The following is a 12,249-nucleotide window of genomic DNA, read 5'->3' on the forward strand; positions in this document are numbered from 1 at the left end:
CCCACCTCTAACCTGGGACAGTGGTGTTATAGTGCAACATAAGAACAAACTATACAAATCAGTTGAAAAAGGCTTCACTCATCAGATGGATACAAATAGAAATACATCTAACAAAAACACAGAGTGGACGTGGCCAGATACTTGTACATCCCGTCAACAAAAAGACACTTAGTTAACAGATCTGAGATTACTTGCAGTTACTGATAGCTTGTTTAAAGCCACAAACAACTAATTAAAAAAATCATTCTAAGACTAAAAGTCAATTTCTTACAAACATAAAACTCAAAACACAAATACCTCAATTGAATATAAATGAAGATACAGAAGAACAATTAGATGATATTATCATGTGGTATAATTTATCATTTGCTTTATAGTTTTTTTTTAATGATTCCTTGTTTGCTCTATATGCTTTCTATGGAATAGTTAGGGACTTTTCGATAGGAAAAGTGATTAATATTTACGAGAAGAGTTTTTTTAGTACATTTTCTTAAAAATACATAACTTTTTTTGAACTGAGAGGAAAATGACGGCCAACACTGTGTGAATTTTCTAATGAAAAAACTTTCTAAAAAGTATTGCAAATTCGTTTTGATCACTATTTATGATTTGTTTTTGCTGTTCATTAAACTGTTACCCCTTTATATGTATACTTATCACAGTTACCCATACGAACTATCTTAGTGAGAATGTTTACCTGGAGACAACGGCGGTAAATATTTATTTTATATTCCACATACAAAGCAAACATAATCTCCGATATATGGAACTTGCTTATTTGGTAAAACATGGCTCAGATACTTCCACCTCTTGATTCTCGCATTAGCAGACTCTACTACCCAACGGATCTAAAATGAAGAAAATAGTAATTTAGAGCTATTTTCCTAATGCATGTAGTATAAAGGTTTGGTTGGCTTGCTTGCTTTGTTTGTATAACTGTTTGCTCAAACATTGTAATTAAGTTTTTCAATTCAAATTAATAGATAGGTGGGGCTTCAGCTTATATAATGCTATTGAATGCTTGAGCAAACATTTATACGATAAAAACAAGAAAGCCAACCAAACCTTTAAACTACATGCATTAGGAAAATAGCTCTAAACATAAGGTCGTGTTTGAAATTCATAATTGGTTGCAATTAAAACTATGTATGGCTATGTTAATTATGTTATATACATTGCCATTTTTGCTAACAGTAACAGCAATACGTGTGAAAATTTAAAACGTTTCTGGAAGGGGTGCAACTTTTTTTTTGGTTATTGGTTTGTTTAATTGATGTATAAAGGAAAACAAAAATTACGCAGTACTATAAGTGACTTTTCTTTATTTTCAGTAGTGGCACAATATTCATGTTTAGAACAGAATCTATGTGCACTTGTAAGCTGGGTGTGCTTCGTACGAATAAGAACATTTTCTGTGGAGCAATAAAATATCTTAACTAAATGAAGACAGTAAAGTGACGCAGTTTCAAATTTTGTTTTGTAAACTGTAATGTCTTGAAAAAGTATTTTGGCTCTAGGGGTACAAACCTTAGTAACTAATCTGCTTGCATTGGCTTCATCTGTTGTCATCTGTTTTTGGCCTTTCGTTTAAAAGCTTGGCATCTGTGCCTTTATCCCTGAACCATCAAGAAGCTCCCATGAGTCCCTGAATCCTCTGTCAACTACAAATATATCATTGACTTGTAGCCATTCTTTGATATCTTCTACATTTGTGTTAAACATATGTTTGAGGATTGCCGCATCATTATTTTTGGAGTCGGCCAAGTATGGTCCCAGAACAGTCACAAAGTATCCTGTAGTAGTAACAACTACCATTGGTTTAACAAGAGGTCGTCCCTTGTGTAACTATATGACCATCTTTGAAAATAAAAATTTCCGCTTTTCTGAATATAGATGTAGGTGCCATCAAGCACTAATATAGCCTGTGTGTGTGTTCCATCCCCAAATAAAGTCTGATCTAGTGGTCTTATATGCTGATTAACGCCATCGTCATGGCTGATGTGTTGAAAACCCAAATTTTCAGGTACGAAATTTTTTACTAAAGCCTGTCTGACACATGAAATGGCTCGGCGTAAACTTGATCTTGATATGTTGAAAATGGTAGATAGCACTTTATTTGAAATTCCAGATTTTAGTTTAAAAAGGAAAATTCCAAAAGAGGTTCTGGTGATTCGTGTAGGTGTATTTCTTACTAACTTTTTGATGTAGGAATGAAGATCATTAAAATTGTTCGTATTTATTCCGGTTAAATAAATAAAGTCAGAGTCAGATAACACTTTATCTGTATCAAAGTCAATTCTTGATTGTTCATTTTGTATGGCTGACGATCTTAACTTCTTCAAAAGATCCATGATTGAAGATCTGTTTAGGATTACATTATCATTTGTATAGTTTATTTTACTTCTTGTATCTTCTGTAAATTTTTCTTCCGTCAAATGTCCCGGACAACAGCGACATCCTGCAGGAATTATAACCTCTTTTTTTAAGAAAAGTAGAAAATCTTGCTTGCGATGGAACAACAATTAGTTTTGGACCAGGCTTTTTGCATATTAAACAGTATTAATGGCTTTTTTATGTTGAATGTATTGAAAGTGATACTGATGGTGGACTTGATAACACAGTAGATCTACATTTTGCTGGTGGAACATAATCTTCATCGTCAGATAATATATGTTGTACAACAGAGGAATGTCTGGTTTCCTAAACATAGTATTTGTGTCTACAAGTATTGCATATTTTATCTTCTTGTGTTGGTGTTATCACAAACTTCTTGTTCAAGTACTTTGCTACAGATTTATTGATTGATCTTCTTTCATGTGGTTTAGTCCTTTTATTGCATAGAACGCAAGGGTAATACTTTGGACCGCTTCCGGGCCTTCCTAAGTGAAATGAAGAATTGGATCTTAATACACGAACCACGAATGCAGTCCAGAACAGGAGATTAGATGCATGTGATAATGAGCAACAGCCCAACAATATAAAACAGAGCAACAAATAATACATCTTATTTTAATTATTGTGTATAAAACCATGTGTTCAGGAATGGAACTTGAACAGACTATGTGTAATCAAATATTTAGTTTCCAGTCCTAACTCACTGACCGCTACACTACAACCAGTATGTTGTAGATTATATCATATATGATAGTTATATAGGTGGACTGAATATGCAGGTAATTAACTTGTTTTATTTCTATAACACATCAGAAAGGCAAATTCTATATAAAAAATAATTTACTGAATAACACTTTCTTCTTTAAAATTCAAATGCCAAATAGAAACGTTTCAAAATATTGTTATCAAATAATCAGTAAATCTAGAAAAAAAATATCGTTGGAACTCTTCAAACATTGCAATCACAGGAATGGAAACTTAGCATATGTAACATTAGGTTTTATGATATTATACAAAAAAATAATTAAAAAAAAACTTTTTAAAAAAATGTGGGAGGCGAACCCATTCTGTCACTGTCATGGTATTCTTAAGCCTAACGCGCTAACCACTACACCACGTCATCATACGTTCCAAGGAAAGAAAACAAGTGGTATATAAAGTAATAGAATGGAACTTCTGAAGCTAATCGTCTGCATTTGTTTGAATTTTTTTTTTTTTTTTTTGTTTTTAACATGTGTAAAGATTTATTACTGCTTTTTTCTCGTGATTAATAATGATGTTTTAAAAGACGGTTTTAGAAAAAAATCGTCTTTAATTAAAACCTGCCCTATTTTTTTTCATAGAAAATGCCAAAGCCGACCGTGGTTAATAATAACATTACACAATTTTATTTGTGTGTTATAACGTTGAAATTAACTCTAAAATAATTTATCAATTAATAGCTATTTTTATTTTCAACCAATTTGTCATGTGTCTCAATAAAAACTGTTGTAAGCACGGGAAAAAAAACTCCGTCGGCAGTTGACGAAGCTACGGAAAATACAAACAGTAGACTTTTTATTCTAATTTTTGTTTCTTTTTTTATCTGTAAATTAATTTTGACTTACCTCAATACGTATTCCTCTAGAAAAGAATACTTCAGTTGCAAGAAAAGATTCACATAATGGTCTACAGTATATGTCAGAGAAAATTAAAATTACCGAATATGTCACCGTCGCAAAACCTTTACATCCATATTTCTGTTGGGAAGAGCAACAAACATGCGCAATGTAATTCCAATACACACAAAAAAATAAAACAGAAATATGATAAAATGTATTCAAAATATTATAAAAAGAAGATGAACTATAGAAATATTGTTTCTATTTTAATATAAGTTCGTGGTAGATTCATCAGACATTTCGCCACAGAATATATCGTACCTTGGAAATGACATCGTCGGATCCGGATTTGCTTGTTAGCAAAAGTTTATTTTTCATGTGGTCACAGGCCTCAACCACGCTAAAAATTGTCAAACAGTTAAAATGAGATTTGAATTACTTTGGTCGAGGCCTATGGGCAATGCGAAATTTAACCAGGATGTGTGAAATTCTTCGAGAATTTTGATATTTTGAGCGTTCTGGTTCGACTTCGGGTGTTACGTCACTTTAATGACGTCAGGAAAATATGATTTTATAACATTATAACAAACAACGATATAGGTAGATATGTTTTAGCTATAAAGGATCCACCTTGTTTATATTTTATTTTTTGTCATTTCACAGGGCCAATATAGGCACTTCGTGGCCATACTCCTTTATTGTTTGGAAACATAATTCGGCATACTTTGTTAATCATTCGCTCGAAAATAAAACATGCTACATTGGAAAAAATTGTAAGTATGCATAATTGTATCATTAATAACATTTGAATAAAATTTGAAGGTAGTATTTTTAACAGGTTGTCGGCATTACTGTGGGAACCAATTGTGTATCTCTCTTTTCCGACGTTTTCATATGAGTCGGAGTTACTTCGGACACTTGTAAAAACAAGAAGATTGGAGAAGCTAGATCATTTTTATTTTTCATACACATGATACAGGTATATTGATGATGTTCTTTCCATTAGAAATCCAAATTTTTCTGAGTTGGTCACGTTAATATATCTTCGTGAAGTAGCACTTATAGAAATCACAGATCAACTTCATCCTTCTCAATTCTAGAAACATACCGCGAATTTGACTACTGCGGTCATTTCAGTAGAGAAATTTCTGACAAACAGGACGATTTCAATTGAAATTATGAATTTTTCTCACAACAGCAGCAATATACCAACTCGTACGTTATTCAAGAGCTTACAGCTGCTATTCAGAACTTGTAAAACGTCATCGGTGTCTGAGCAAATTAGTTATGAAATAGTTCATCGGAAAGACCAATGACCTTTATATAGTTAAGATCAATGTTGAATGTCTACTTTACAGATGATAGATGACGGTCTTGAGTTATAGATTCTAGGTACTGAAGTTGTGTAGCTTTTTATTCACTTTACAGTTTTCCCTATATAATTACGTTTGCGCTATTCTGTTCCTTTTGGCCGTATGACTCTTAAAGTGACTGCATTTATGCTAGGTATTTATACATTTAGCCATCGGATTTTTTACTTTTGGCGTTCCTCGTGGAGGTGGATCTAGAGGTGCAATTTAGACTCAAGAGCTTTTTAAAGTGTTGTTTTCAATTTTTGTTTACCCGTGTATTTAGTTTTTACATCAGTTGTGCTACATCGACAACGGTTAGACCATATACTGTACACACTGTATAAAGTATCAACCACATAAACTTTTTTGTTGGCGTCTTTCTTTAGTATTATAAGTATGTTTGCTTGAATGGTTTCGTCAGTTGTGTTGTATGTCTGTATGTTAAAACGATTTTTGCAGCTGGATCCCAATTAATGTCACATAACTTTTTTTGTCTGTATAGGTTGCTTAACCAGTTTTGTCAATATAACGAAACTATGAACAACTGTCATATGAGAGGGGCTTTACATGTAGCTAGTTTTTAGATCATGTTCAACCCGCCATTTGCTTCGGAAAATGTCTGTACCAAATCTGGAATATGACTTGCTTTCAATTCGCTACGTTGGTTGAAAAAGCCTAACGTTTGATTTTGTCAGTTTTTTTTTGGGCTTTTCATTTTTGAATTTATCTTTGAGTTTTTGTTTTACTTTTTTAAATTTTCATATATTCCTAAGAAATTACCATTTTGCGAATTGTATATAATAATCTATAAATACACATGGGTGTTTAATCATTTTTTTCATCAGAAGCTTTTTTCTTAAAACACACAAAGTAACGAGTTTCAAACAAAGCAGTGTCCCATGAGTGTAGTATCTATTTCGTGTTTTTTTTTTTCTCTCTCAGAAATATTATTTGAGAGAAAAATTACAATATTGATCTTATTAACTCGACACCCTTGTGTTTAAAGGTAAGTAGACTAGCACATCGACTTATTGGAACTCTATATTGGATAGTTGCACCATTGACAATCACACTACATATCCTTATTTCGATATAAAAATGTTCCACAATCACGAACACAATGTCCCAGTTACATTTACAGATGTCTTTTCTCATGCAGTTCGTTACCATGTTGTAGTGCATAGATAATTACTGCATTATATAAAGGGATGGAATATCCGGTCGAAGTTGTCACTTAGATACACTAGGAGAGGAAAACAAAACCGGTAAGGTATTTTAACAGTTGGGGCTTATTTGAGATTGTTTTGAGTTGACAGTTGCATTATGTAGGGTCAAAGCCTGTTTGGTTTGTAATAAGTTATAAGCCGGGTATCAGTATCTTTTAATTTCAAGGTTTAAGTTACTTCTTTTTTTTCGAATGTTCAATAGATAATACAAAACATATAATGTTTCAAAGTTATGTTAATATTCAATTCAATGTCATGTCAATATAATTTGATAACAATGTATTCAGCATAAATGCCATTTCTTGGCAAAACTTTTGTTTTTTTCTTGCAATTTTAATTCTAATTTATGATGAGACATTTTCTTAGTTTTTTTTGTATATCAATTTCTTGACACCAACATCTTTTTTTCATTTTGGTAATACATTGAAACTTGTTTCAAAATTAAGAAAAAAAATCGAAATAACAACTTGCTTAAAATATGTAGTTCTAGTTGTAACCTAGTGTGTGATATAGGATTTAAATGAAACTAACGAATAAAATGCAAGTTTTAATAGATTTCGTCTTACGAAATTAAATCTGTTGTTCTGCATGGTGGTATATGTACAAGTTTGAATCTACCAATCGTCTCGTTTCATATAAATTGAGCCTGAACAAAATTACGTATTCTAGAAATAAAAAAATGCATATCACCTACTGTCTGCCTTTTTAAAAGGTTCAAACAATTCTCAAAACTATTGTCTTTTTCAAAATATCTAGTACATAACTTGTTAACCTTTCATTGTATTTCTATACTGCGAAATTGTTATTCTTTTTTGTTTACTAAAACACTTGAACATTTTCATTATTTGATGAAAGCAATCGTCAATTTTTAATTTATCAAAACGTTACTAGAAAAATAAAATTAAAACAAATTGAAGAACGGAAACCGTTGTTGTTTTCTAGTTTCGACTAATTCAATAATTAAAGAAAAAAGTTAAATAACAAAAATACCAAACTTCAAGGAAAATTCAAATCGGAAAGTCCCTTATCAAATTGAAAAATCAAAAGCTAAAACACGTCAAACGAATGGAAAACAACTGTCATTTTCTTGACATGGTACTGGTATTTCCTTATGTAGAAAATGGTGGAATAAACCTGGTTATATGATTAGCTAAACCTTACACTTGTATGACAGGCTGATACAATTCCATTATATTGACAACAATGTGTGAACAAAACAAACAGAAATAATGGGTTCAAATGTCACAAATAGGGGAACAGCAGTCAACATTATATTATAATCTTAATCGCTATAAAAAACAAACAAATACGTCAACAAAGAAAAACAAAAAGGCATATAAACAAAGCTCATAAGGAAAAATGAAAGACAAGAATACAACAAATTACCACAGTACAACAACACAATGGCGGGATGCATAAGTACCGAACACGCTAAAAGGATATTACCAAAAATGGACTAAACAGCAAAGGTTAATAATTTAAAAAGACAAATAAAAAAAAAACACTATAAAACGTAATTAAGCTAATAAACAACGTCAGTACCTAGAATCTATACTTCAAGACCATCATGTTGATACGGAATATTTATCAACAAGTTCTTGGTATCTTCCGGTGAACTTTTTTAGAAAAAGGACGAGAACTTCTTTGATATAACCCTGGTTCATCAACCTTCTACTCAGCCACTAAGTTTTTTTTTATTTTTTGTAAATCTGTAATTGTTTTTTAAGCTACATCTTTTGACAACATACGTTCAAAAAGTACAATTAATCTTTTTATTAATAAATTTAAATACCTATTTGATTACAAGGTTTTTTAGGCGCACACCTTTCATAATGACCTGATTAAGATTAATTCAGAAAAATGAGCCGGGCTCGCCAATCTTTACAAATTGTTATGTATTCACTTACAGTTTAGCATTAACCTTTTGTAACATCTTTCTTTTCAAAATTAAAATAAAAAATGCCTCATTATAGCTTTGTTTTAACTTTAATATATATCTTATTTAAAATCAGGGTATTTAATATTTCTTTAACCGTTGCATCTAAAAGAGGGACTAAAGATACCAGGGGGACAGTCAAACTCATAGATCGAAAACAAACTGACAACGCCATGGCCAAAAATAAAAAGACAAGCAGAGAAATAATAGTACAGATGACACAACACAGAAAACCAAAGACTAAGCAACACGAACTCCACCAAAAACTGGGGGTGATCTCAAGTGCTCCGGAAGGGTAGGCAGATCCTGCTCCACATGTGGCACCCGTCGTGTTGCTTATGTTATTACAAATCTAAGTTACTAATGTGAAGCACTCACTGTCATTAAAGCAATGAAACACAAGAAAAAAAATTATGTCAATAATTTGAGTGTATTGTAGTTTAACAATGAAGTACATCTTTGCTCTACTGGTTTTGTTGCCATTTGTGTTCTGTGCTCCCGAGGAAAGATTCGTTTGTAAGTAATAATAAGATAATGAATGAAGAGGTTCCGAAGGATTTTTGGACCTCAGTGTTTTTTGTCCAGTATTTGTTTAATCATTACTGGTTCAGTCAGTGTTTTGTCAATCATTTACATTAAAAGTTTATAAAATTCTTACATCTACGCTAGTCATTTGGTGCAAGAAGTGATGACATTTTACTGGACCAAACCATTCATTACTAGAAATTAACACATGTCTGACGGACCTTGGGTTGGACTTTAAATGTAAGCCGCAAGTTGAAATGTTTATTTGAATGTCAGTGTTTTTGAAAGATTGGCAATCGTAAGCGAGAAGATGAAACATTGTAAGTGTCATAGAAATCACACAACTTCTACATAAGTTGTATCTTCCGTAAGCAATCATTCATTTTTGTCTACAAATGAATCATTTTAACATGTTTCTAATTAGTTCATTTTTATTTTCTGAAATTTTGTTGCTATATATTCAGTACTGTTTAGACATTCTGCTTGCAGTCAATCCAGTATTGTTCGGTATCCTTTCAGACAATCCAGTATGTTGTTTGTCGTACAGGTAAATAAAAGACAATGCACAATCTGAACATAGACTGGACAGAACCTAATAGACTGAAAGCGAAATGTCGAAACAACCCTATATTTTTTTTATTTATTGGACAGTCTTGTAAGCAAAGGGTAAGGGCTGGTTAGATCAAAATTACCGTTTCAATATAAATTGGTTTCGTAGTGGTCTTGAGTGTACAACATGTTGTATGCCGAAATAAAATCCACAATACGGTTGTCAATAATTTAGGAAAGTATAACGTTTGTCGCATCTTCTGACATAAGTATTATTATGTCTTGCAGTCTGTCTCATTTTCACAAAGTATCATGTCAAGTGCCCAAATCTGGAAGAGAGATAACACAAGGACATATATTGAAAGTGCCATGTAATGATCCATTTCTCACATATTACGTTTAAGGAGCAGGGATGATGAAAAAATTCGAAAACCAATCTTAATATAATAAATCTTTTTTTCCCCTTGTTTCATGATGTTTGTTTCGCATTATTGAATGCTATGCTCGATGATTTTGAAATAACTTCCGCACGATGTCCAGTCTTTCTCGACGTTCAGCAAGATTTAGAAACGATATCTTAATATTTGTCTTTTAATAAGTATAAGAATTAATTATTTTTTCGTTAACCCTTGCATTGTTAATAAAGTTCAATAAACGGAAGGGTTTGTTTCAGATGAAATAAGTATTGAAAATGTTCATGATTCTGAAAACAGAAACATGGCTCATACGGTTTTTCCTCGTGAATGATGATATGGACAGATCGTTTAAATTACACAGGAAATCGTATCTGTTCCGTTTCACCATTTTTTATACTGAGTACTTTCCATTATAAGCCATACTAGCAAGGCTAAGGCCTGGTTGTCACTTGGAAATATGACTGCCTGATGTTTGCTTAACATCCATTGAGAAATCTTTCAAGCATGTTTAGGACGAGAACAAATTAACAATAAACACAATAGGAATGTTTTCTTAACTAGGACATGCCGAAAGAAGGGGAAATTCGAACGGCCACTGGAAAAAGAGGGTATTTTGGATTGGGACAGACATTTTGCCTCTAAACAGGCCATCTACGGATCCTCAAAGAGTTGTTGCAAGGGTTCTTAACGTTCCGAAAGCGTGGTACTTTTTTATTACACGAGGCATCGTGATAAACGTCCACATTCTGATCGGATGTGGTTGCCTATTTATACATCCCGGAAAGACAAAACTGACGTCCCACTTTGGCAATCATTTTACTGCCGGTTGAAAGATGATCAGAGTTACCATATTACCATTCCCAGTCATTCTTTGGCAAAATATGTGGACAACTTTACTATTGATGAGTACTGTATTCAAACAATTCGTGCAAAACAGATTCTAAACATTCATATATTAATAAAATTTCTTTGTACATATAAGTTTGACCGGATACTGAGTGTTTCTTAATTGATGCTTAAAAGTGAAATGTTTTTGTTTTTCTATACTAAAAATTACGAAAACGGATCGAAACAATTTTCAAATTCCTAATTCAAATAAAATTGTGAATGGAAATGTAAATCAAACATCAGGAAAGTAACTTCAATATTATCTAAGGTGTTCTAAGGCTGCATTAGCCAAATAATTATTAAAACAGTTGTATATTAGGCTTTACATTTTCACTTTACTCCCATATAATTTAATATATAACATTTCTCTTTATCTTTATGCGCTTGCAGTGGATACATTTGGACTTGATAAAGTAGTAGAACAAGTCAAACAGTTTGCCCATTCAGGAATGGCGGGAACTGCCTGCACAACTGAATGCCAAAATCTTGTTCACGGATTCTTGGCAACTTTCTGCGGACCAGCCTGTACAACGTATGTCAATTATTAATATTAATTCATCATGGTTTATTATGTTCAACATGAATTATTCGAAATACACTTACTTGGTTATATTTGTCATTTATTTTCGGAACTATCAATTTTAAATGTTCTTTAACTTTGTATTTCATTTGGCCCTCTACCTGTTTTCGTTCGAGCGTCACTGATGAATCTTGAGCAGACTTTTAGCGCGTCTGCAGTGCCAAATTAAAAGCTTGTCATCTTTGATGAAATTTCTTTTATTTTATACACGGCAAATAATATGTTTAAAAGGAATTAGCAAAATATAATTTCACAGTCGTTTATGTAGTAATGTAACGATTTCTGTCGTCGTAAAATTTGTACACTTTTATGAAATCATTATAATATATCATTTAAAATGGTATACTTCTGTAAAATGATGTTTTTCTTCTTTTCAGTGTCCTCAACTTGCTGAAGTAGGAAACTAACATGATATGTTGAATACAAGTGAACAATTGTTTTTGACTTGTTTATATGGAGATAAAAACCGATGGTATACTGTTGAATATCACGGTTAAATAAAGGACCTTGAAACACTTACAAAACCAAAAAAAAAAAAAAAAAAAACCCCAAAAAAACAGAGAATATGTTTGTTGTGGTGATTGCTCCTCAATTTGAGTTTTCTGTAGACATTTTGTTTTGAAGACATTATTTCTTGCTCGATTGCGTCTTTTAGCATTTGTGCAGTGTTTTGTAATAATAACCCATGATTTGAAATTTAAACTTTAAATACCCTTTTGAATGTAACGTTTGCGTTTGTATCCTTTTAACTAAAAGTTCCTTATTCAAAATATGTTGAATTT

General features: G+C 32.1%; 1 long non-coding RNA gene across 1 annotated transcript; it reads left to right on the forward strand.

The window, feature by feature from the left end:
• The first annotated feature begins 6,574 nt into the window (after positions 1-6,574).
• LOC127721911 (uncharacterized) lies at positions 6,575-11,904 on the forward strand. Its single transcript, XR_007991527.1, has 4 exons — positions 6,575-6,612; positions 8,949-9,025; positions 11,278-11,419; positions 11,845-11,904. It is a non-coding gene; the product is annotated as an uncharacterized LOC127721911 (long non-coding RNA).
• The last annotated feature ends 345 nt before the right edge of the window (positions 11,905-12,249 follow it).

The sequence above is a fragment of the Mytilus californianus genome, unplaced genomic scaffold (genome assembly GCF_021869535.1).
Source record: "Mytilus californianus isolate M0D057914Y unplaced genomic scaffold, xbMytCali1.0.p SCAF_12, whole genome shotgun sequence".
Taxonomy (NCBI): domain Eukaryota; kingdom Metazoa; phylum Mollusca; class Bivalvia; order Mytilida; family Mytilidae; genus Mytilus; species Mytilus californianus.